At 37.7% G+C, this 26,525-nt stretch overlaps 1 long non-coding RNA gene across 4 annotated transcripts in view; it reads right to left on the reverse strand.

Moving 5' to 3' along the window:
• Positions 1-26,525, reverse strand: part of LOC141572188 (uncharacterized) — a 289,511-nt gene that overhangs the window by 221,952 nt on the left and 41,034 nt on the right. For all 4 annotated transcript variants that reach the window (XR_012497402.1, XR_012497404.1, XR_012497401.1 and 1 more), the window contains one exon: positions 19,363-19,425. This is a non-coding gene — a long non-coding RNA (uncharacterized LOC141572188). The remainder of the gene's footprint in view (positions 1-19,362; positions 19,426-26,525) is intronic.

Genomic DNA, 26,525 nt, shown 5'->3' on the forward strand with positions numbered 1-26,525 from the left:
TAAAGTGCTTAAAGCAGCCTAAACATGTAATTATTACTCATTAGTCACTTGACAATTATTTCCCAAACATTCACTATATTCCAAGAACTGAGCTAAATCCTGGGAACATGTAAATAAATGAGTTAGAATTCCTACCCTCAAGAATTTCACAATCTAGTCAGAGAAACATAATACAAATAATTTTAATATAGCTTGATATTTGCTAAACTAGCAGTATGCACAAGCATATCGTCACATTACATTTTTACTAGCGTAGCATAAAAATACATTAACTTTTTACTTGCCATAAAAACTATTGGCTAAAATTGAGCTTGCAGTCAACTAAAAATTCCAAATTTTGTTATATGAATTATTGGTTATTCAAGTTTCTTCCTATACTATGCAACCAATTTTTATGTGTTGTTGTTGTTGTTTTTTCCTGTCTTACATTTCATCTGCTTTAAGCCTATCATTCCAACTTGTTAGGATTACTTTAAATCTAAATGTCAACCCCTGCCCTAGCCCACCCTCGCCCTCCCAGGTTTGTGTCATCTGTAGATTTGATGTGCATACCTTTTACATCTTCACTAGGTTTACTGAAGAAGACAGAGTCACGGACATAGCCCCACGGCACCATGAAAGACATCCCTCTGTGTTATTAATGACCTAGTTATTAATCACCCTTTTGATATGCAACCAAACATAAATTTGACTTCACTGTGCTATCATTCAGTCCATGTTTTTCAGTTTTGCTCACCAGAATATTTTACTGAGGTGTCATGTCTGGTAATAAGAAACTATGATGGTTTACTAAAATAAAGATATATTTCCTGCAGTACCTCCTGGTCTACTAGTCCAATAACCATATCAAAGAAGGAAAATAAATCCTTGTTTATGGTTCACTCTGACTCAACATTCACTACCTTCTTTTCTAGTATTAAACTGCCTAACGATTAGCCCACCTTTTCAGCTCCCTATCCTACCCTCTCCCCACCTCCTAAACTGTGAGCTCCTCCAGGTCAGGAACATATAATTCTTTGTCCATAGTGCCTAGCATAATTCCTGACATGTAACAGATGATTAATAAATAGTTGTTGAATAAATAAATGAAACCATCTGTCCTATTTGGTTTTGGTTCAAGTTTTATCAAGGATATTCCTTTGCTAAATTACAATAACTATTCCAGGCCAAGTATGTGATCACTCTTTGGAATTTATTAAGTTATGGGTTATTAATAATAACAATAATTTGGGGCATTAACTTAAGAACGATGGTGTAATGTTAGTGGATAACAAAGAGAAAATAGAGTTCAATTTCTGAAAATTATCTCAATGTTGAAAAACAATAAAATGGGTGAGGTATATACAGAGATTTCAGAAATCATCTATCTGCCTGCTCTCAATGAGTTCAAGTTCCTCAATGGATTAAAACCAGGCAACTCAGAAATCCTGTAAGCAAAATCATTGTATTCATACCAGTGAACTCTAAACAGAACTAGAAAAGGGGTCTTACAAGACATAATAGGTAAAGGTAAGTAGCATTACCTTTTCTAGTTTTCTAAAGAGAAAAGAAAGTGGTTTGGTACTTTATTTAAACTTATTCTATTTTTTTCATCTTCTTAATCTACCTATTTAAACTCTACCATCATTCATGTTCTCCATAATATTTTTCATTCAAGACTGGCTACAGAGTGAAATGCAATTTCACCTGTTCTCTTGCTATTTCTAGGAACCAGTACACAAGTCCTCTTCTTTTAAAAGTTTGAGGTATTATCACTACAAGGAAATATTCCCAAGGTAAATCTGAGAGAATTACCCTGCCTTTGGTCCCGTTATAGTCTGTAGTCTGTGTTTAATTCATTTTGATTTGATAAGCATGTTTCTGAACATCTAATACAGACCAGGCACGGTACAAAGTGCCTCCAGGAACATGAAGAGGATAAATAAACAATTGCCCTGCCTTTCAGCAACCTGATGCTTCTTCCTTCATTAGGGCCTGTGATGTCTATAGGGAAGCTAGCTATCCTTGAGGCATTGCTCCCAAAGACAGTTTATGAGTGTTGGCTTTTCTGAGGACCTCAGGATTGTGTGAGTCACATTGCAAAGGACCTCAGTACAGTGAGGGAACAGTCCCTGGGGTATTTCTTCATCCCTATTTACCAAAGTATAGATGACCAAAATACACAAACCACCACCAACAACAACAACAACAATAGCTAGTAGGTGACTTGAATCTGAAAGAGAAAGCAAATATACTATAAAATGAAACTGTTAGGATCTAGTCTCCAGATCCAAATATAACAAAGTAGTGTAGCCAGATGTCAACAGGACAAGGGTAAAAATGGATTTTTTTGGTTATTATTTGATTATGTCAGCTTTGTGCAAGTTTTTTTGTTTGTTTATTTTTAGAAATAATTAATTACATGAAAACTATACCAGGGGTTGGGGGATAAAGGAATGGGGAGTCATTGTTTAATGGGTACAGAGTCTCAGTTTTGCAAGTTGAAAAGAGTTCTGGAGATGGATGGTGATGATAGTTGCACAACAATAGGAATGCACTTAATACCACTGAACTATACACTTAAAAATGTTAAAATGGTAAAGCTTATGTTATATGTATTTTATTACAATAAAAAATTGAAAGGGAAGAAAGTTATACCAAATGTTGAAGAAAAGGCAAATATATAATTTTGAAATTTAATTTCCACTGAATGAGAAGCTAAAATATGTGCCCATCTACTTTGATATTGGTTGCCTAAACCTCTACTGACAAAATGCATTTGATGGTGATTAATTCAGAGTCCTACTTCTCCGACAGAGGACCAATTACCCACATAGGAAGGGAAAACTTAGCTTAGCAGCCTTAGGGGTTTCATAAACTCCACAAAACCTTAACACACTATACTTAAACCATATAGTGTAGCTGCTAAAAACACGAATTTTGGGCGAATAAAACTGGCTTACTTTCCAACAACCCAGACTCTTACCCCTTCCTAGCTGAGTGGCTTTGGGGACAGTTACTTAAGCTCTCTGAATTTTGGTAAATTACAAGCATTAACATTTACTTCTTGGATTGTTATAAGGATCAGTTTACATAATGTCTATGAAGTGCCTAGCCCATGATAATTTCAATAAATAGTGTTGATTATTATTTGCACATGCTGTTCTTTATGTCTAGAAAGTTTTTGTGCTCCTGCCCACACTTACCCTGGCTTAAAGGCCTACACCCAGAAAGCCTTACTGACCCTGACACCCCCTATACCTATCCCTAGTGAACCCTGAGTACTGAATTCTATAATTGCTCTTACCACATGTATTTTAAATATATATTACATATAATTATATATATTATATATCATATTATATAGATGACACATATATTATATATATATATATAATATGACATATAATATTACACACACACACACACACACACACACACAGACATACACACACGAGGTCTGACAAGTTCATGAACTCATCCTAGAAAAAGTGCTACATAACCCATTCTGAATATCACTACGGTCACCTTTGAAGTACTCCCCTTGGGAAGCTATGCACCAAGTCCACATTTCAAAGTAATTTTGGAACTCTTTCTGGAATGGCCATCAGAGCTGTCATCGTATTACCCTTGATGTCCTGAATGTCATCAAAATGTCTTCCTTTCAATATTTCCTTTATCTTTGGAAGTCACTGGGGCCAGATCAGGTGAGTAGGAAGGGTGTTCCAATACAGTTACTTGTTTACTGGCTAAAAACTCCCTCACTGACAGTGCCGTGTGAGCTGGTGCATTGTCGTGATGCAAGAACCATGAATTGTTGGAGAAAAGTTCAGATCGTTTTCTCTAACTTTTTCACACAGCCTTTTCAGCACTTCCAAATAGTAAACTTAGTTAAGTTGTCCAGTTGGTACAAATTCATAATGAATAATCCCTCTGATATCAAAAAAGTTTAGCAACATCGTTTTGACTCTTGATTTGGACTGACGGAACTTTTTTGGTTGTGGAGAATTGGCTGACTTGCATTGTGCGCTTTGACGCTCTGTTTCAGAGTTGTATTGGTACACCCATTTTCATCACCAGTGATGACATGGCCCAAAACATCATCTTGCCTCTCCAAAAGGTCTTGGCAAACTTCAACTCTCCTTTGCTTTTGTTCATCAGTGAGCTCCTTTGAGACCATTTTTGCACACACTTTTCTCATGCCAAGATTTTCAGTTAAGATTTTCCTAACTGTTTCTCTATAGATGTTTACTTGGTCTGCTATGCTTCTCACAGTCAGTTGACGATTTTGACACACAATTCTATGACTTTTTGCAATGTTTTCATCAGTTCTGCTTGTTACTGGCTACCCTGACCTCTTTTCATCAGTGACCCATTCTCTACCCTCAGAGAAACATTTAATCCATTTGTACACTACCATTTTCTTCATGGCATTATCCCCATAAACTTGCACTCTCATGTCCCTGATTTCACGTGCATTCTTGCCAAGTTTAACAAGAAATTTAATGTTTGTTCATTGCTCTAATTCAAGCTCAGACATTCTTGCAAAGGCACACAAAAACACGCAACGAAAATAATGAATGCCACTCAGCAAGACACCGCCACATGTCGACACAAACACAGCTGTGAGACACTGACATACCAAGGTTATGAAACCTTACTGAGCTGTTTGTACAGTGCTGCCAATGTAAGCACACGGGCAAGTTCGTGAACTTAATTGTCAGACCTTGTATATCACTAGACTGTAAACCCTTTGAAGGCAGGAACTGTCTTGTATCTTTATATCCTAAGCAGTTAGTAGTGCTTATCACATAATCATAAATAACAATGTGATGTAGCCATAAAAGACCGTATGTAATCTTCAGCAGTATTTATAGAAATAGTGTACTCTGTTTTTAAACGCTTCTACACATAAACTCTTTTGACTGTTGGGATGGCATCTTGAAGAACATTAGCTGCATGCTTAAATTGATCCATGGTTGCCAAGTGTGTGAGGATAAGACAGGCAAGGTGGGAGAGTTTTCCTAGCATTCTTTCTTAGGAAACTATTCTGACACTATGTTATTAGGTCCTTTTGTGCAATAGTAGATGAATATCTAGGGGGTGGGACTGCTTGTTTCATTTGGTTTAAATATTCTTAATTGGCAAAAAAAAAAAAAAAAAAAAAAAAAGGCAAATTTTTCTGTTCCCTATCTCCCAGCATTCCAACATTTTAAAAAATGTACTGATGAGTAAAACCAAAACCCAGAAACTGATGAAAGTTAAGGATATTTCAACCCTAGAATTCTGATTATATGATATAGAAATCATGCTCCTTACCCATTGCATCTAACCATACATATAGGGCCATTTTAGAAAACTGAGAAATTACTCCCCAAATTCATACCAACTTCCAATAATCTTGGATTAGGCCTTAGATATCAAGATTCAGGTCAGTGATAGATTTTTGGAAACTTACTCATAGTATTATTTCCAAGACCCCTTGTCACCAAGAAATTCCATTTCAGAATGATGAACTATGGACGGCAGTATATGGGGGCACATTGGTAAAGTAGATGCCCCAGTTGTTAGGTTAATGTTGTTTTCCAAAAATTAAACTTAAATAGGAAGAACCAAAGCCTAATCTGCCATTTCCTGTAAGAACTGCTGCCAAAAACAGACTAACTTCTTTCCCCAAAACATCGTTATGTCATCATGTGTTTTTCCAGTATTTCCCTTCCCATGTCTCCTAATAAGCAATGATGTATTTTTTTTTTTTTTAATGGTTCAATAATTAGACATTCCCCTTGTCTCCTTGTTAACTTAGAGATGTCAAAAGCCAACGTTCATGCCATTTCAGTCCATTATATGGGAAGTGACGGTCCACACACTGAAACTGGCAGATGTTAAATAGCCAGATATGAATGAAAACTTCTGCCAAAGGATTAAATAATCGATAGATGGGTAAGTGATACAAAGGGGAGGATGTGATGGAATGTGGTTTAGAGAAAACCTGTGAAACTAGTCTAGTGTTAATCATTTGAACATTCTAGTATTTTTAAATAATCTGCATAACAAAGTTCTTGCTACAGAATCTGACATTGTAGGATTAGAAGAAAGCAATATATCATCAGTTGTGGTACAGTCCTGCCCCCTGTGCTTTCCCGCAAACAATTACACAGTCCTTAAAATAGGGAGGACTAAAAACTATTCCAAGACTGCGTTTTGCGTATGAAACTAATTTATAACATTTATCTTGGCAAGAGTGGCAGAAGACAGTCCTAATACCTAATAAGCATTATTTAGCAAGTGTCAGAACACTCAAGTCAAATAGACTACTTATCCTAAAAACAATCTTATTATATATCGCTAGGAAATACAACATTGTACTCCCCAAGGCTTCTATTTCAAAACTTCTCTTCAGTCCTCAAATCTCTAATTCCTCCTCCTCCTCTCTATAAATAAAGATCTCACCTCATACTTCATAGAAAAATATGATATGAAAAGAACCACCTCATTACCTAATTAATGACCCGTCTGCCAACCTCTTTCCACATCCATTCCTTTTCTCTTCTACATAAATTCCTCTCCTTCTAATTGATCGTGCTCATGGACATACAACCATGCCTTAATCACTGTCTCCCATCTTAAAAAACAACCTGGATTCCCTTGACTCCACATTTCTTCAGCTACACTGTTTCTCAGCAAAAATCCTCAAAAGAGTTACCTATGCTCTTCTCTCTATTTACCTTCCTCTCATTCACGTCTCGACCTCCTCCTGTGCTTTTGTTCCCACTACTCATCAGTGGCCTAAACTTGCCAGTGCTCCAATTCTCCATCTTCATCTTTTGTGACCTCTCAGTAGTATTTGATGTGGTTACCAAATCTCTTTTTCTAAGCTTTCTTCATATTACAATATTTCATTGTCCTCCTAGCCCACTTCTCATTCTACTAAGTAGGACCCTCTTCTTCTACCAAATTTTAAATATTGGAGATATAGGGGGTCTGTCCTCCATTCTCTAATCCTCTCTATCTATGCTCTCTAGGTAATCCCATCCAATCCCACATGTTACAGGCTGAAATTTGAGATCTAACTCCAAGGGTTCTTAAACTTTAGTGTCATAAATACCCTTGGCAGTCTGATGAACAGAGTATTTCAAATAAAATAAATTGTATTGAAACACAGTTATCAAACATAAGAAAATAGATTTATGATATTTAAAAAGGAGGTACATTTTTTAACTCATTAATATAGCAGAGGGTACAATAACCACCATCAACAATATAAATACAGTAGTGAGTATAAACAATATTGAAGATATTTGCATTAACTATAATGAGATATAAAAATATCTCATTTTTACTAGTGAATATATCACAAATATTGCTAATATTACTGTGGTTTGTTACCTACAATTATAATTGAGGGATATACTAAATTTAAATAAAAATCAAATCCAGTATTACATAAAGTAATAAATTAGGATAAAGTCTATTTATCCCAGGAAAACAAGAAAAGTTCAATATTGATAGAACCAATAAGTTTAATTTGTCACACTAATAAAGTAAGAGTTATATGCCCATCTCATAAGATGAAACAAAAAAGCATTTGACAAAATTCAATATTCATCCATGATTCAAAAACAAAATTCCCATTAAACTAGAAATAGGAATTTTTTTCCTTAATCTGATAAGGGGCATCTATCAAAGAACCTACAGATAACATCATACTAAATGGTAAAATACCGCACCTTTTTTCCCCATGACCGGGGGGAAAAGGATATTTTCTTTTACCACTTTTATTCACCATTTTGGAGATCCTAGCCAGTGAAATAGGCAATAGAATAAATAAAAGGAACATATGCTGGGAATGGCCACAATCACATCAGAATTACAACTAAACTGCAGAACAAGCATCATTGAGAATTGCCTAAGTCTAGCTGAACACAAGTCCTATAACTAAGGATATAAAGAAGCCACCCCATGAATGGTAAGAGGGATGGAGACACAGAACACGCTGGTCACACACACATGTGGGGATTAAAAATTGGGATAGATATCTCACTTGTAGAGTGAGGGGTCCCAGCCCCACAGTAGGGTACAGCCCAGGGTTACAGTGCTGGGAACAGAAGTCCCCATAACATCTGGCTGTGAAAACCAGCAAAGATTGTGGCTGAGTGAGATGGAGAGCTGCTGGAGTCCCAGGGATTCCTCTTAAATGGCCTGCATGTGGATTAACTCACTGACAAACTGACTCACACTGAGCTCCAGCACAGGGGCAGTAGCTTGAAAGACACTAGGTACATACAAGGAGGAACTGAATTATCTTGCTACAGAGCGAGAACTGGAGAGGCAGCTCACTCTGAGACAGAAGTACCGGCAGAAGTCATTGTTACTTTGTTGAACCCTCCCCCAACTAAGCCTGAATGCACAGATGGGATTCATATTTGAGTCTCCGTCAACTGGCTAATGCCATTCCCCTCCACCCTGGTGATTCCCTGAGACACAGCCCCACCCAACTTGCAAGTCCCCCCAAGCTTTTTCCAGTGGCTTTTCAATACAAATGGCCTATCACAGCTCATACTGAAGACTTTCCAAGAATCTGTCTAAGGTTCACAAACTCCAAACAAGAAGCATCTGGCTTTGGTATGTCCTATACCATTTGCTAAGCAGCCCCAAGTCTGGCATCCAGACTCAGTTTGCATCTTAGCCTTACTCAGGCACCTTCCAGCCCAGCACAAGTGGCAACCATCTGCAAATCACTTTGTAACTCATATCAAGAGGCCCTGGGTAAGGCACTGGCAGTGCCTGACTTTGGCCTGCATTAAAGCCCCTCCCAAAAGGCCCTAGAACCCACTTACCCAATGGCCAGCTTCAAAACTACACCAGAACATCACTGAACCACCTCCAAAAATGACATACCCCACAGGCAGACTCAGCAGACACCAGAGCTGAGATAAAGAGAATCCTGCTCCATAGGGTCAGCTGCTACAGAATAGATCCTCCACTGTAGGCATGGCCTGTCCTCACATAAAATCTGTGTGAGGATCAATCCCTCCCACTCATGTGCCAACATCAAGGCTCTACTACAAGAGGAGGGCACGCATAACCCACACAAGCGACACACCTGGAGCACCTGGATCAGGTGACCATGGAGACTGTGCCACTGGGACCCACAGGACACCTACTATATAAGGTCACTCTACCAAGATCAGGAGACACAGCAGCTCTACCTAATACACAGAAATAAATACAGGGAGGCAGCCAAAATTAGGAGAAAAAGAAACATATCCTAAATGAAAGAATAAAGCTCCAGAAAAAGAATTAAGAAAATGGGATAAGCAATCTACCAGATGCAGAGCAAAACATTGGTTGTAAGCATGCTCAGAGATCTCAGGGAGAACTTCAACAAAGAGACAGGAGACATAAAAATGGAGATAGAAAACATAAAAAGAACCTGTCAGAAATCAAGAATAAAATAACTCAAATGAAGAATACATTAGAGGGAATCAACAGTAGATTAGATGAAGCAGAGGATCGAATCAGTGATTTAGAAGATAATGTAGCAGAAAACACCCAATCAGAACAGTAAAACAGAAAAAAGAATCCAAAAAAATGAGGATAGTTTAAGGGGTGTCTAGGACAACACCAAGCATAATAACATTCACATTATAGGGGTACCAGAAGAAGAAGAGAGAGCAAGGAATTGAAAACCTATTTGAAAAAGTAATGACAGAAACCTCCCTAACCTGGCAAAGGAAATATACAAGTTCAGGAAGTGCAGAGAGTCCCAAACAAGATGAACCCAAACAGGCCCAAACCAAGACATATCTTAATTAAAATGCCAAAGTTTAAAGACAAAGAAAAAATCTTAAAAGCAGCAAGAGAAAAGCAGCTAGTGACCTTCAAGGGAGCTCCCATAAGATTGTTAGTTGATTTCTCAACAGAAACTTTGAAGACTATAAGAGACTGGCATGAAATACTCAAAGTGATGGACCTACAACCAAGATTACTCTACCTAGCAAGGCTATCCTTTAGAATCAAAGGCAAATAAAGAGCTTCGCATACAAGAAAAAGCTAAAGGAGTTCATCACCACCAAACCAACATTATGAGGAATGTTAAAGGGACTTCTTTAAGATTAAAAAAATATGAAGAATAAAAAAGGCAATAACTACATACGAGGTTGAACAATTAAGTTCATGAACTTGTTGCAAAGATGTTACTAACCTCTTTTTTTTTTTTTTTTTTTTTTTTTTTTTTTATATCAGAGCAATTATTCATCATGAATTTGCACCAACTGGACAAACAGTTAAGTTTACTATTTAGTAGTGTTGAAAGTTTGGTTGCATAAAAAAGTTAGACGACCTGAATTTTTTGCCAACAATTCCTGGCTCTTGGATCATGGTAATGCACCAGCTCACATGGCACTGTCTGTGAGGGAGTTTTTAGCCAGTAAACAAATAACTGTATTGGAACATCCTCCCGCAAGTGAATACCTGATCTGGCCCCCAATGACTTCTTTCTTTACCCGAAGATAAAGGAAATATTAAAAGGAAGACATTTTGATGACATTCAGGACATCAAAGAAAATACAACGATAGCTCTGATGGCCGTTCCAAAATTGTTTTGAAGGGTGGAGTAGGCACTGTGCATAGCTTTCACAAGGGGAGTACTTCGAAGGTGACCGTAATGAAGCAATGAGGTATGTAGCACTTTTTCTAGGATGAGTTCACAAACTTAATTGCCAGACTTCATATCTATCAATAATTGCTTTCAATGTAAATGAATTAAATATTCCCATCAAAAAACATAGGGTGGCTGAATGGATAAGAAAACAAGACCCTTATATATGCTGCCTACAAGAGACTCACCTCAGATCAAAAGACACACACAGACTGAGAATAAAGGGGTGAAAAAAAATTAATGAAAATGGAAACAACAACAAAAAAGGCTGGGTAGCAATATTTATACCAGGCAAAATAGTCTTTAAAACAAAGCCTATAACAAGAAACAAAGAAGGATCTAGAAGGACTTGGATATTTATCCAAAGAAACCCAAAACACTAAATCAAAAAGACATGTGCATCCCTATGTTCATTGTAAAATTATTTAGAATAGGCAAGATATGGAAGCAACCTAGGTGTCCATCAACAGATGAATGTTCTTAAAAAAAAAAAAGATATATATATATACAACAGAATATTAGTCACTGAAAAAGAAAATGAAATCTTGCCATCTGCAACAACATGGATAAATGTAAGGGGTATTATGCTAAATGAAATAAATCAGACAGAGAAAGACAAATATCATATGATTTCACTTAATGTGGAATCTAAAAAACAAAATAAATGAACAAACAAAACAGAAACAAACTCATAGATACAGAAAATATTTGATGGTTGTCAGATGGCAGGGTAGTTTGGGGAATAGGAGAAAAAGGGGAAGGAATGAAGAAGTACAAATTGGTAGTTATAAAATAGTCACAGAGATGTAGCATTGGGAATACAGAGAGTGCCAAAAATATATATACACATTTTAAGAAAGGAAAAAAAAACTGTATTAAAATTGTCATACAATGAATGACTCTAGCATTCATTTGATTAACACCATCTTTTGAGCAAACGTCATACTACACATTGCTATGGTAATTCAATTCAACTTCAAAAAGTAATACATAAAAAAAAAATCTCTTAAAATATATACATTTTTGACATCCCTGGTATAGTCATTAATAGTGTAATAATTATGTATGGTGTCAAATGGTTATTAGATTTATCGGGATGATTACTTCATAAGTTATATAAATGTCTAATCACTATGGTGTATACCTGAAACTAATATAATATTGTATGTCAACTCTAATTGGAAAATTAAAAATTATTAATAAAAATTTTTAAATGTTGGAAATGAAGGATTATAACTATCTTAATTCACAGATGACTGAATATCTAGACAATCAAAAGAAATCTATAAATACCTACCAGAACTAATAAATAGGTTTAGCAAAGTCCCAGTATACAATATTAAAACATAAAAAACAAAAAAATCTAATATAATTTCTAGATATTAACAATCAATTTCAAAGAAATTAAAAATTATACCATTTACAATAGCATTAAACATAAAATGTTTAGAGATAAAATATAACAACATATGTGAGAGACTTATAGAATAAAAACTATAAAAACGTTCTGAGAAAAATTAAATAGAATCTAAATGAAGGTCAAGATATGCCATGGTTATGGATTGAAAGACGAGATTATTAAAAGATCAATTCTAGTATTAATCCTTCTATCTTTAATTGATCTGTAAATTCAATGCCATCTGAATTCAAATCCGAGCAGGCTTGCTTTTTTTTTTTTAGAAAATGAGAAGCTAATTCTAAACTTTTATGGAAATACAAGGACTTAGCCAAAGCAATCTTAAAAATCAACAAAATTTGCAGGCTTATGTACAGGTTTTCAAAATTTACTACAAAAGCACAGTAATCAGGATAGCATCCTCTTAGCATCAAGATAAAAAACGTAACCAATTAATGAATCCAGAAATAGGCCCACATATATACTATCAGTCAATTCTTAACAAATGTACTAATGCAATAAATGGGGAAAGTCTTTGACATAATTGGATAACCACATATTAAAAATTTCACAACCTCACCTCCTCTACCTTAAACCATACACAAAATTAATTTGAGATAGATCATACAGCTAAACTTAAAAGCTCAAACTACAAAGCTTGTAAAAGAAAACATTGGAGATTATTTTTGCAACCTTGATGTAGACAGCGTTCTTAGACAGAATGCAAAAGCACTATTATAAAACATTTTTTAAAAAATAACTTCATGGAAAATTAAAAACTTTTGCTGTAAAAAACATCAGTAAATAATTTTTAAAGAAGCCATAGACTTCACTTGAAAAGTGTGTATGTGTGTGTGTGTGTGAAGGACTTGTATCCAGATAAGAAAAGAACAGGAACAAATCAATTTTAAAATATGCAAGAAAATTTAAATAGATGCCACTTCACAAAAGAAGATATATCTTGCACTGTACACCTGAAACTAATATAAAATAACATTGAATGTCAAATATATATGTATATATATATATATAGAGAGAGATACACATATAGAGAGATAGACATATAGATATATAGATATATAGATATCTACATATGTATATATATCAATACATATATATATATAGTGCCAAAAAATGTATACTCATTTTAAGAAAGGAAAAAACTAATTAAAATTCCAATACTCAATATATACTGATAACAAAAGATGAATACAAGTCAAAATGAATACATTTTTTGGCACCCCGGTATATCTATATCTATATCTATATCTATATCTAGATATAGATATAGATATAGATATAGATATATAGCAATGGGATGTAAAGCATGGGGAATATAGTTAATGGTACTGTAATAGCTATGTATGGTGTCAGAGGGATAGTAGACTTGAGGGAGTTATCACTTTCTGAGGGGTGTAAACATCTAACTATTATGTTGTTTTGTACACCTAAAACTAAAAAAAAAAAAAAAAAAATTATTAAAATCCAAACCAGAAAAATAAAAAGATATATAAAGGGTGTGATGGTTAATTTTATGTGTCAACTTGACTAGGCCATGAGATGCCCAACATTTGGTCAAATTCTGGGTATTTCTGTGAGGGTGTTTTTGAATGAGATGAACATTTAAATCTATAAACTGAGAAAAGAAGATTGCCCTCCCTAATGTGGGTGGACCTTATTCAATCAGTTGAAGGGCTGACCCTCTCTTGAGTAAAAGACAATTCTTGCACAATTGCCTGTGAGCCAGGACATCACCTATATACTGCCTTCAGACTAAAACTGAAACATTGGTTCTTCTTGCGTCTTGACCCTGCTGACCTTCAGATTGGAATTACATCATCAGTTCTCCTGGGTCCCCAACTGGCCTAACTCACCCTGTAGTTCTTGGGCCTTGTCAGTCTCCATAATTGCATGAGCCAGTTCCTTATAATAAATCTGTGTGTGTGTGAGTGAGTGAGTGTGTGTGTGTGTGTGTGTGTGTGTGTGTGTGTGTATCTGAGGTGTGATCAAAACCTATGGTGAATGTTTAAATTTAAAAAACAATTATTACAGTAAAAGACACATTGCCATTAATCCCCCTCAAAATACTCCCCTTTGCTTCAAACACACTTATCCCATTGTTCTTACCACTTTCTGAAGCAGTTCTGGAAGTCCTCTTTCATGAGTGTCTTTAGTTGCTCTGCCGTGGCTGCCTCAATGTTCTAAATAGATTCAAAACGTTTACATTTCCTGGTCACTTTGACTTTGGGGAAGAGCCAGAAGTCACACGGTGACAGATATGAATAAGGTGGATAAGGACACACCGTAATGTTTGTATTTGACAGAAACTGCCATACCAGAAGTGATGTGTGACACGAGCCTCTGATCACAAAATATGGTGAATGTTGCTGCAAAGTGCCATCCAACAGAAAGACAGGGATCTTCAATATGGGAAGCAGTGTATCAAACCTTAGTAACAGCGTTTGACAAGTTTCAACTTGTTCAGTGTAGTTAGTTGGGTGTGAGCTATGGTTGAGAGAAGGTGTGTTTTAAAGTGTGCCCTAAATCACCCCCCGACATTGCTTCTGGTATATGGCAATTTCTTTCAAATAAAAACATTATGGTGTGTCCTTATCCACCTTATTCGCCAGATCTGGCACCATGCGACTTCTGGCTCTTCCCCAAAGTCAAAATGATTCAGGCCATGGACGCAACCACGACAGCACAACTAAAGACACTCACGACAGAGGACTTCCAGAACTGCTTCAGAAAGTGGCAAGAATGATGGGATAAGTGTGTTTGAAGCGAGGGGGAGTATTTTGAGGGAGATTATGGCAATGTGTCTTTTACTGTAATAAATATTTTTTATTTAAACATCACCATATTGTTTGATCATACTACATATATGCAAAGATATATAGGATAAGTAGGAGATACAGATACAGATATCTATTTTTTCTGTTTCTCTAGAGAATGCTGACTAATACAGATGGCCAAAAAGCACATGAGATGATGTTCAACATCATTAATTATCAGAAAAATTCAAATTAAACCCAATATGATTTGCACATCCTCTAGAATAACTAATTTTTTTAATGACAAAAAATGAGGATGTTAAACAATGAGAATCCTCATATGTTGCTGGTAGTATTGTAAAATGGTACAGCTAATTTGGATACTAGTTTGGCAGTTTCTTGTAAAGTTAGATAAACACTTACTACGCAATGCAGAAATTCCATTCCTATGTATTTAACCAAAGAAATGTAAGCATATATCCACTTGTGTTAGGTGGGATTATGGATAGCCCCAGGTATGCAGCAAAAATACAGTTATTAAAACTTTCACCAATAGTATATTGGGATGGAATACTAATGCAAGGGACTACACTAGTGGGTACAAATTCAGGTATTTGAAAGAATAGGGGAAGTAATAATTATAAGGACTATATGGAATTGGATGGCTGAAGCTCGTGGTGACTAATCACTGATTAAAGGCTAAGTGTGACAGACAGAAACTCTCCTTGTGGTGTTATCAAGAATCTCCTCTCCTGTGGCTGGAGGACTGTCATATAGGGTCTCAGCTCCTGCTTCCCGCACAAGAATGCAGGATATGGTGAGACCAAAAAGGAACTACAACAGAGCCATAGACAGGGGAGTCATACCACTATATTCTTGATGGCGACTGGTCGAGACACAAAAGCAAACATCCGGTAGTACTCCAACAAGGAGTCTTCCTGCACCCTTGTGGGGACAGAGCCAGGAGTGCAGTTTCCAGGCTCTTGACCTCACGTGGAAAGGTGTTGGCTCAGGTAGTATATGGCCATCAACTGTAATTGGATGGCCATCAGCTGTGGCTAGTTGGCCGTCAGCTGTAACCAGTGAGACACTGGCCACTAATATAACTGTCATAGCTACGCTAGCAGCAAATGGTGGCTGGCAAGGGCAGATTGCAGTTAGCACAGTGGATTGCAGTTAGCAAGTGAGGTTGGTTGGCAGAGTAGTGGACGGCGGATTACGGATCATGTGGCTCCTGCTTCCTGTGTCTCCAACCCAGCCACCAGCAAGAATATAGTGGTATGTCTCCCCTATCTATGGGTTCCGTGGGTGTTCCATTTTGGCCTCACCATGTCCTGCGTTCTTATGTAGGGAGTGGGAGCTGTGTCCCACATGACACCCTGCATGACACCAGTCTTGCTGGCGGCCCGGCAAGACACAGGAAGTGGGATCAACACGATCTGCAATCCGCCATCTGGGCTTGCTAACCGCACTTGCTAGCTGCAATCCGCCATTCTCGGCCAACCAACCAACCCCTGTGCCAGCGTATCCACAGCAGTTATATTAGTGGCTAATGGCTAACCGGTAACAGCTGATGGCCAACTAGTCACAGCTGATGGGCATCTACTACCCGAGCCAGCATCTTTCCACGTGAGGTCAAGAGTCTGGAAACTGCTCTCCTAGTTCTGTCCCCCCAGGAACAGAAACAAACTAAGTCTCAGAGGAGCGGAGCTTCAGAGGAAGTTGAATTCTCAACTTTAAACCTTAGCAAGTCTGATACACCAAGGTCAGGACCTGCTTGTGAGATAGTGTCAACACACACACTGATAAGATGTACTTGGAAGCTTAGAAAAAGCAATGGCCCTCAATAAGTGAAGGAGAAATGCCAGAACTGCTGTGGAAGACAGAAGAAAAAGGGATCACAACTCTCAGGGAAATGGACAGACTTAGGTAGGTATATTATACAAGGACAGAAAACTTACCAAATGATGTTTCATGGAAGGGTCTCAAGGATACACCATTTACCAATGAGCTGATGACAGGGGCAGCGGCACCACTGCAGAGCTTATTGGTGGCAGCCCTCTGTAGGCCTGACCTGACTATAAGAGATGCTATTACAGAACATGGCTCCCTGGTAACAATGGTGAGCCTGAAATAGTAGAGCCTTGTGGTTGAACTTAACTATCGGAAGCAAAGTAGGTGCAATTATGGTAATGAGGAGCAAGGTGAAGGTAGCTGCCAGAGAGGCCTGACCCAAAGAGAGCTAAGGCAATGGTTAATACAACTATTCTCAAACTTGAGCTTGCATAAGAATCACCTGGAGGGTTTTTTAAAACACAACTTGCTGGACTTCACCCTCCAAATGTCTGATTCAGTAGTTCTGAGCTGGGTCTTGGTAAATTGCATTGCAAATAGGTTCTCTGGTGATACTGATGCTGCTGGTTTGAAATCACAAGTTGAGAACCACTAAATTAACAGAACATGGCAAGACTACAGGCAAGATGAATAGACAGCCAACAAGGGTATTTAAAACTTTTTCAATTAAAAAAAAAAAATCATGAGTGGATAATCAGGAAGCTAAAAGCCCAATTATCCATCCTTACTTTATTTTTTAGAGTAGGACTTATAGGAGCCAGGTAATAAATAGAATCCTGACCCAGATTTGACTCAGAAGGTAGTCACTTGATCCATGAACCCATCTGGTCATTTCCTCAATATTGTTCTTTGGCCTGTGGAACAAGAAATATCAAATTGGGGAAGGCCAAGTGGAAGACTCTGAAACTCTCCCTTATAAGCCAAGCAAGAAAATAAAATTGCATTCTGGGAGGAATAAAAAAGAAGTTTGTCAACTTTAAAGACCTAAAGGATACAAAAATGGAGGTCAACATTGTATCCCCACTTAATTCATCAGTCTGGGTCCTATAAAAACCAGATGGATCCTACAGAATGGAAGTGGGCTAGGGAAAAATTAACCAAACAGTAGGCCCAATTGCAGCTGCTATGCCAGATCTGACTAAACATAAATAACATGGCCTTAGTACTTGGTATGAGGCTACTAATCTAAGGAATAGATTTTTTAACTCTATTTGGAAGGAGGACTAGAAACAATTTACATTCATGAGGGACAGACATCAGTATAAAGTTACAGTCTTGCCCAAGGCATGTTAACTATCCTGCTCTTTGTCTTAATATAATCCAAAGGCACCTAGACCATCTAGACTAAGGGTGTCCAAACTGCGGCCCATGGGCCAACTGTGGTCTGCGATCCATTTTTTATTGGCCCGCAGCAAATTCCAAAAATATATTTAGTTTACTTAAATAAACCAGGTGAGGCAATACGTACTTCACCTCGAGTGAGTGGCCTGGCAGTTTGTGTATTTTACCGCATATGGCCCTTGGTGAAAAACGTTGAAAAAAGTTTGGACACCCTTGATCTAGACATTCTGTAAAATATCAAACTGGTCAGATGATCGATGAAATCATGTTAATTGAACAAGATAAGCAAGAACATTGGCAGGTACATTGAAGGCCTTGGTAAGATATATGCACTCTAAAGGTGGAAGATAACTCTTATAAAGATTCAAAGATATTTAGGGGACCAGTGGAGGAGCCTGGGATATGCTGTCAGAGTAGAGGACAAATTATTGCATCTTGTCCCTCCAAATGTAAAAAGGAAAAAAAAATACACAACACATCTTTCTTTGACTTCTGGAGGCAGCATATTCTGCACTTGGAAATATTATTCTGACCATTTACTCAGTGACACACAAGGCTGCCAGCTTTGAGTGGGGTCCAGAGCAAGGACATGCTCTGCAGCAGGTCCAGGCTGTGGTGTAAACTGCCATGCCCCTTGGGCCACGTGACTCATATAACCCAGCAGACCCTATGGTATCTCTGGTGGGGAAAGATACCATGTAGAGTTTATGGAAAGCACCAACAGAAGAATTACAAGTAGGTCTTAGGGTTCTGCGGTAAGGCCATGCCATCTACACCACGAAAGGGTACACCATTCAACAAAGAGCTCTCAAAATGCTACAGGCTCCCAGAAGCAATGGAGAATTCGACTCTGAAACAAGTGGCTATAAGGCCAGAACAGTCCATCATTCTGTCAGAACTACCAACTCATAAGATTAGGCTCTCCCAGGATCAATTCATCGTAAAGTGGAAATGGTACATTTGAAATTGAGCATAAGCAGGACAGAGAACATAGTGAGCTGGTGAGGGGGAATCTGTGGGCAGCGTGCTGGACATCCGCTCTATATGGAAAGAGAAGGAAGCCAAGGAAAGAATATAAACTCCTGGGCAGTGATCAGTGTCCTGGAAAACTTGGAAGATTGTGTACAAGTCTGGAAAAAGGGTATGTGGAGAGATATATGGGAGAGGGCACAAAATGTGAAGATCTTTGTATCACATGTTAATGTCAACCAAAGAGCATCTACCCACAAAAGAGGCACTTAACAACAAGGCAGACAAAGTGACCTGCCCATCTGATGTAAGCCTACATTTGTCCCTGACCAAACAAGTGCTGACATAATTGGTTTATATAAAGAGAGGCCATAGAGGCTACTCACAGGCTCAGCTGGGTTCCTAATAACCAAGGTTGATTCAGCTACTTCTCCAGCCAAATGTCCCACCTGCAAACAATAAAACCAATGCTGAGTAACCAATACAATAATATCTCTCGAACAGATAAACCACATGCTTAGCTGTTTATTATAGTGGATTCCCTTCATACCGAAAAAAAAGGCAGCAATTCATCTTGATTGAAATTGCCACAAATTGCAGGTAGGGATTCAAAGCCTCAGCCAGTACTAGTATCTGAGGGCTTATAGAGATGATACCCTGTGAGGATGATGTGCCATCCCAGGCCGGTATACACTCAATTAGAGACCCAGGTAACCAACTGGGACATTTCTTGGTTCTCCTCTGACCAGTTTTTATAGCAAATAGACAAGTGCTGCAGACATGGTCTGAGAAGGGCATGGTGACCAGAGGCCTAGACTCCTCAAGTATAAGGGACTGATTCAGCCCACCAGTTAAGCCACTTATACCTATAGAAGGGCTGGGGTGAGAGTGAAGGGAAACTGCAATGGGTAGTAAAGACATACAAGGTATGACCTTCACATCAGCTGTAGTGGTAAGTGCTGCATTTTATCCTACTAACTTTCCTCTTATAATATCCCAGAAAAGAAGAGAATCAACCAGAGTCCTAGAGGAGATTCTCCCAGATGGCATGAACTTCCTGCATGAATCGAGGGGAGCATAGTGTAAAGACGAGCAGGGAAAAGAAAAGGGGAGGCACACGGCAGAGTGGAGCTAATGAATTTATTTAGCAATATCTAATCAATTTATTTAGCAATATGCAATATCAAAAGACAAAGGCAATTAATAGAATGTACTAATGACAGAAAGTAAAGGTGGTTAAGACTAAACTATATACATTGATAACAATGTCATGTCAGAGGAGTACACATACTTATAAGTTTAAGAGATCCCAATACATGTTTACTATTGATCAAAAATCCCAATACATGTTTACTATTGAGCATTTTACGAAAGAGATTGAAATTTTAAAAAAGAACCAAAGAGAATTTCTGGAGATTAAGAACTCAATAGAAGAAATTAAGAATGAAATAACCAGCTTAGGTAGTAGAGTTGACCAGATGGAGCAAAGAATCAGTGATATCAAAGATAGAAACCTGGAAATGACACAAATTGAAGAAGAAAGAGACTTGAGACTTAAAAGAAATGAAAGAACTCTACAAGAACTTTCTGACTCCATCAGAAAGAGCAATATAAGAATAATGGGCATACCAGAAGGAGAAGAAAGAGAGAAGGGAACAGAGAATATATTCAAACAAATTGTCGATGAGAACTTCCCAAATTTGTGGACAGAACTGGACCCTCGAATCCAAGAAGCAAATAGAACACCTAGTTACCTCAATCCCAACAGACCTTCTCCAAGGCACATTGTATTGAAGCTGTCTAAAATCAACGACAAAGAAAGAATCCTCAAGGCAGCCAGGGAAAAGAAGACGGTAACTTACAAAGGAAAGCCCATTAGATTATCATCAGATTTTTCAGCAGAAACTCTACAAGCCAGGAGGGAGTGGAACCAAATATTCAAACTATTGAAAGAGAGAAACCATGAGCCAAGAATAATATATCCAGCAAAGATATCCTTTAGATATGAAGGAGGAATAAAGACCTTTCCAGACATACAGAAGCTGAGGGAATTTTCTAATACACGACCTGCACTACAAGAAATACTAAAGGAGGCTATTCGACCACCATCAACAGGGACAATTTGTGGCAACCACAACTCAAAAAGGGGAGAGTAAAGGCCTGAACCGAATATGGGAATGGAGAAAGTAAGCGTGCTGAAGAAAATGGAATACTCTAAATATCAAACTTTCTTTTACATAAACTTAAGGGTAACCACTCAAAATAAATCCAGAATTGAAATATATACTGAAATAAAAGAAGAAACAGAGGGAAACATCAAAGAATACCACCACACAGAAATAATAGACAACAACAAAACGGCAAAGAAACAATGGAGACACAACCTTACCAGAAAACTAAAGATAGAATGACAGGAAATCCTCACATATCAATAATCACCCTAAATGTAAATGGACTGAACTCACCAATAAAAAGGCACAGAGTAGCAGATTGGATCAAAAACTAAACCCAACCATATGCTGTCTCCAAGAGACACATCTCAGCTACAAGGACAAGCATAGACTCAAAGTGAAAGGGTGGAAATTGACACTCCAAGCAAATGGTACCCAGAGAAAATCAGGTGTAGCCATAATGATATCAGATGAAACAGACTTCAAGGTGAAAAAGATAACAAGAGACAAAGATGGACATTTCATAATGGTGAAGGGACTGTACAACAAGAAGACATAACAGTCATCAATATTTATGCCCCCAATCAGGGAGCACCGAAATACACCAAGCAACTACTAACAGAACTAAAGGGAGAAATTGACCAAAACACAATTATACTAGGGGACTTAAATACATCATTGACAGCTATGGATAGATCATCCAAACAGAAAATAAATAACGAAATAGTAGCCCTAAATGACACATTAGATGAAATGGACATAATTGACATTTATAGAGCACTTCATCCTAAAACATCAGACTATACATTCTTTTCTAGTGTACATGGAACATTCTCAAGGATAGACCATATATTGGGACATAAAATCAGTCTCAACAAATTTAAGAAGATTGAAATCATACCATGCATATTCTCTGAGCACAAGGCTTTGAAATTGAATATCAACTGTAAAAAGAAAGCGGGGAAAAACACAAATACATGGAGACTAAACAACATACTTTTAAAGAAGGACTGGGTCAAAGAAGAAATTAGAGGAGAGATCAAAAGATACATAGAAACAAATGACAATGAAAATACATCCTACCAAAATTTTTGGGATGCAGCGAAAGCAGTTTTAAGAGGGAAATTTATCTCATTACAGGCCTATCTCAAGAAACAAGAAAACTCCCAAATAAATAACCTCATGTTACACCTTAAAGAACTAGAAAAAGAAGAACAAGTAAAACCCAAGGTCAGCAGAAGAAAGGAAATAACAAAAATTAGAGCAGAACTAAATGAAATAGAGAACAAAAAGACAATAGAAAAAATTAATATGACAAAGAGCTGGTTCTTTGAAAAGATTAACAAAATTGACAAACCCTTGGCTAGACTTACTAAGATAAAAAGAGAGAAGACACTGATTAACAAAATCAGAAACGTAAAAGGGGAAGTTATCACGGACACCACAGAAATACAAAGGATCATCCAAGAATACTATGAAGGACTATATGCCACCAAATTCAACAACCTAGAAGAAATGGACAAGTTCTTAGAAACATATAGCCTTCCAAGGCTGAACCATGAAGAACTGGAAAATCTAAACAGACCGATCACCAGTAACTAAATTGAATCAGTCATCCAAAACCTTCCCAAAAGCAAAAGTCCGGGACCAGATGGCTTCACTAGTGAATTCTACCAAACCTTCAAAGAGGATCTAATACCAATTCTGCACAAACTCTTCCAAAAATTGAAGAAGAGACAGTACTCCCTAACTCATTTTATGAGGCCAACATTACCCTGATACCAAAACCTGGTAAGGACAGCACAAAAAAGAAAACTACAGACCAATATCTCTAATGAATACCGATGCAAAAATCCTAAATAAAATTCTAGCAAATCGAATACAACAATGCATTAAAAAGATTATTCATCACGACCAAGTGGGGTTCATCCCGGGGCACAAGGATGGTTCAACATCCAAATCCATCAATGTGATACATCACATAAACAAAATAAAGGACAAAAATCATATGATTATATCAATTGATGCAGAAAAAGCATTTGACAAGATACAACATCCATTTATGATTAAAACACTTAATAAAATGGGTATAGAAGGAAAATACCTTAACATAATAAAGGCCATATATGACAAACCCTCTGCTAATCTCATAATTAATGGAGAAAAACTGAAGCCCTTTGCTCTACGTTCAGGAACACGACAGGGATGTCCCCTATCACCTCTGCTTTTCAACATAGTGTTGGAAGTCCTTGCCAGAGCAATCAGGCAAGAGAAAGAAATAAAAGGCATCCAAATTGGGAATGAAGAAGTTAAATTATCACTCTTTGCAGATGACATGATGCTATATATAGAAAACCCTAAAGACTCCACCAAAAAGCTATTAGAAACAATCAACGAATACAGTAAAGTTGCCGGCTACAAAATCAACATACAAAAGTCCATTGCTTTCCTATATACTAACAATGAAATCTCAGAAAAGAAATACAAAAACAATTCCTTTTGCAATTGCAGCAAAAAAGAATAAAATACCTAGGAATAAACTTAACCAAGGATGTGAAAGACCTATATGCTGAAAACTATAAGACATTTTTGAAAGAAATTGAAGAAGACACAAAGAAATGGAAAGACATTCCGTGCTCATGGATTGGAAGAATCAACATAGTTAAAATGGCCATATTACCCAAAGCAATATACAGATTCAATGCAATCCCCATCAAAATCCCAATGGCATATTTTAGAGAAATAGAACAAAAATCATCAGATTTGTTTGGAACCACAAAAGACCCCGAATAGCCAAAGCAATCTTAAGGAAAAAGAACAATAATGGAGGTATCACACTTCCTGACTTTGGCTTGTACTACAGGGCTACAATAATCAAAACAGCATGGTATTGGCAGAAAAACAGACACATAGACCAATGGAATAGAATTGAGAACCCAGAAATAAAACCACATAAATATGGACAGATAATTTTTGACAAAGAAGCTAAAAACATACAATGGAGCAAAGACAGCCTCTTCAATAAATGGTGCTGGGAGAATTGGATAGCCACGTGCAAAAGAATGAAACTGGACTGCTATTTGTCACCATGTACCAAAGTTAATTCAAAATGGATCAAAGACTTAAGCATAAGACCTGACACAATCAACTGCATAGAAGAAAACATAGGTACTAAACTTATGGACCTTGGGTTCAAAGAGCATTTTATGAACTTGACTCCAAAGGCAATGGAAGTAAAAGCTAAAATAAACGAATGGGACTATATGAAACTTAAAAGCTTCTGCACAGCAAAAGAAACCATTGACAAAATAAAGAGGCCACCAACTGAATGGGAGAAGATTTTTGCAAACAGTGCCTCCGATAAGGGGCTAGTATCCAGAATATACAAGGAACTCATGCAACTCAACAACAAAAAAACAAACAACCCAATTGAAAAATGGGCAGAGGACTTGAAGAGACATTTCTCCAAAGAGGACATACAAATGGCAAATAGACATATGAAAAAATGCTCAACATCACTAATCATCAGAGAAATGCAAATCAAAACCACAATGAGATATCACCTCACCCCAGTCAGAATGGCTATCATCAACAAGACAAATAATAACAAATGTTGGAGAGGCTGTGGAGAAAAAGGAACCCTCATACACTGTTGGTGGGAATGCAGACTGGTGCAGCCGTTATGGAAGGCAGTGTGGAGGTTCCTCAAAGAATTACGGATAGAATTGCCATATGACCCAGCAATCCCTCTCCTGGGTATCTACCCAAAAAATCTGAAAACATTTAGAGATAAAGACACGTGTGCTCCAATGTTCATTGCAGCTTTGTTTACGGTGGCCAAGACATGGAAACAACCAAAATGTCCTTCGATAGATGAATGGATAAAGAAGTTGTGGTATATATACACAATGGAATACTATTCGGCAGTAAGAAAAGATGATATAGGAACATTTGTGACAACATGGATGGATCTTGAGAGTAATGCTGAGCGAAACAAGTCAGACAGAAAAAGCAGAGAACCATGTGATTTCACTGATATGTGGTATATAAACCAAAAACAACAAAAGAACAAGACAAACAAATGAGAAACAGAAACTCATAGACACAGACAATAGTTTAGTGGTTGCCAGAGAGTAACGGGGGCGGGGGGGTGGGGGGTGGGAGATGAGGGTAAGTTGGATCGAATATATGGTGATGGAAGGAGAACTGACTCTGGGTGGTGAACACACAATGGGATTTATAGATGATGTAATACAGAATTGTACACCTGAAATCTATGTAATTTTACTAACAATTGTCACCCCAATAAATTTAATAAAAAATAAAAATAAAAATAAATCACTTGGCTAAATACACAAATAACATCAGTAAGGAGTATCCAAAAGCAGTAATAAGCTTTATAGGATAGTAACTATTATAGAAGATGCCAAAAGCTCACCAAACCGGGGGTAGGAAAAGTCATAAATCAAAACCTTGCCAAGTCTGTAGCTGAGAGAAACTCAGGAGTTTCCCACACCGCTGCTTGCTAGTTCCCAAGATGCTGCTGCTGTTGGCGTCGATGTCATTGTTGTTGTTGGAAGTTAGGAGGTCTGCTGATACTACAAGCTACAAGCTGCATACAAGTTCCCAAAGATGCTAGAATGATGACAATTCACCAACAAAAGAAGTCTCTACTGTCCATTGAGGCAAGTTCTGATCTCTTACTCTGAAACAATCCAATCCTGAAGAGCAGTCCTGAAACAGCAAACTTTCTGAATAGCAATCTCTTGAAACAGCAATCAATCAATATCCAATCCACCTGAGGTCTGTCTTACATATCTCTTTAGATGCATCCCAGAGCCAAGTTTTGTGTTCCTGCCTCCCCTCTCAAGGAATGGCCAGTTCCGGTGAGGGTCCAGCAGTCAATGATATGAATGCTGCCCATCTGGCTGAAGAGCTAGTTCATCCGGATGAGCAGCAAGGCCTGCAGATGTGCCTGTTACGTCATCCTGATACAATTTAGTTACTTGTTCACTTCATCTGCTGATGTGGGCAAAACAGACAGAAAGCAACATCATCTCATATCTCCCCTGCCAGGAGTGAGACAGAAGTGGGAATTGCAACCTCATCTCATGTCTCCCCTGCCCGGGAGAATGAAACCAAAGGGAGAATTTACTCAACCCCTGATCACAGCACAGAAATCACCTCATATGCAGGAACAGACAAAAGCTAATAGACAGAAGTTAACATGAGCCAATGAAGGTAAATTTTCCTCAACATCTTCCCTACTCAGAATATTCCAAGAAGTGAGTTGTATTGAATCCTGTGGGGGACAGCCCAGAATCCTCTTCATGACCAAGACACACATAGCAAATAGCCAAGATACTTGCTACTGACGA

This window comes from Rhinolophus sinicus, linkage group LG06 (genome assembly GCF_036562045.2).
Source record: "Rhinolophus sinicus isolate RSC01 linkage group LG06, ASM3656204v1, whole genome shotgun sequence".
In the NCBI taxonomy this organism is placed as follows: Eukaryota; Metazoa; Chordata; class Mammalia; order Chiroptera; family Rhinolophidae; genus Rhinolophus; species Rhinolophus sinicus.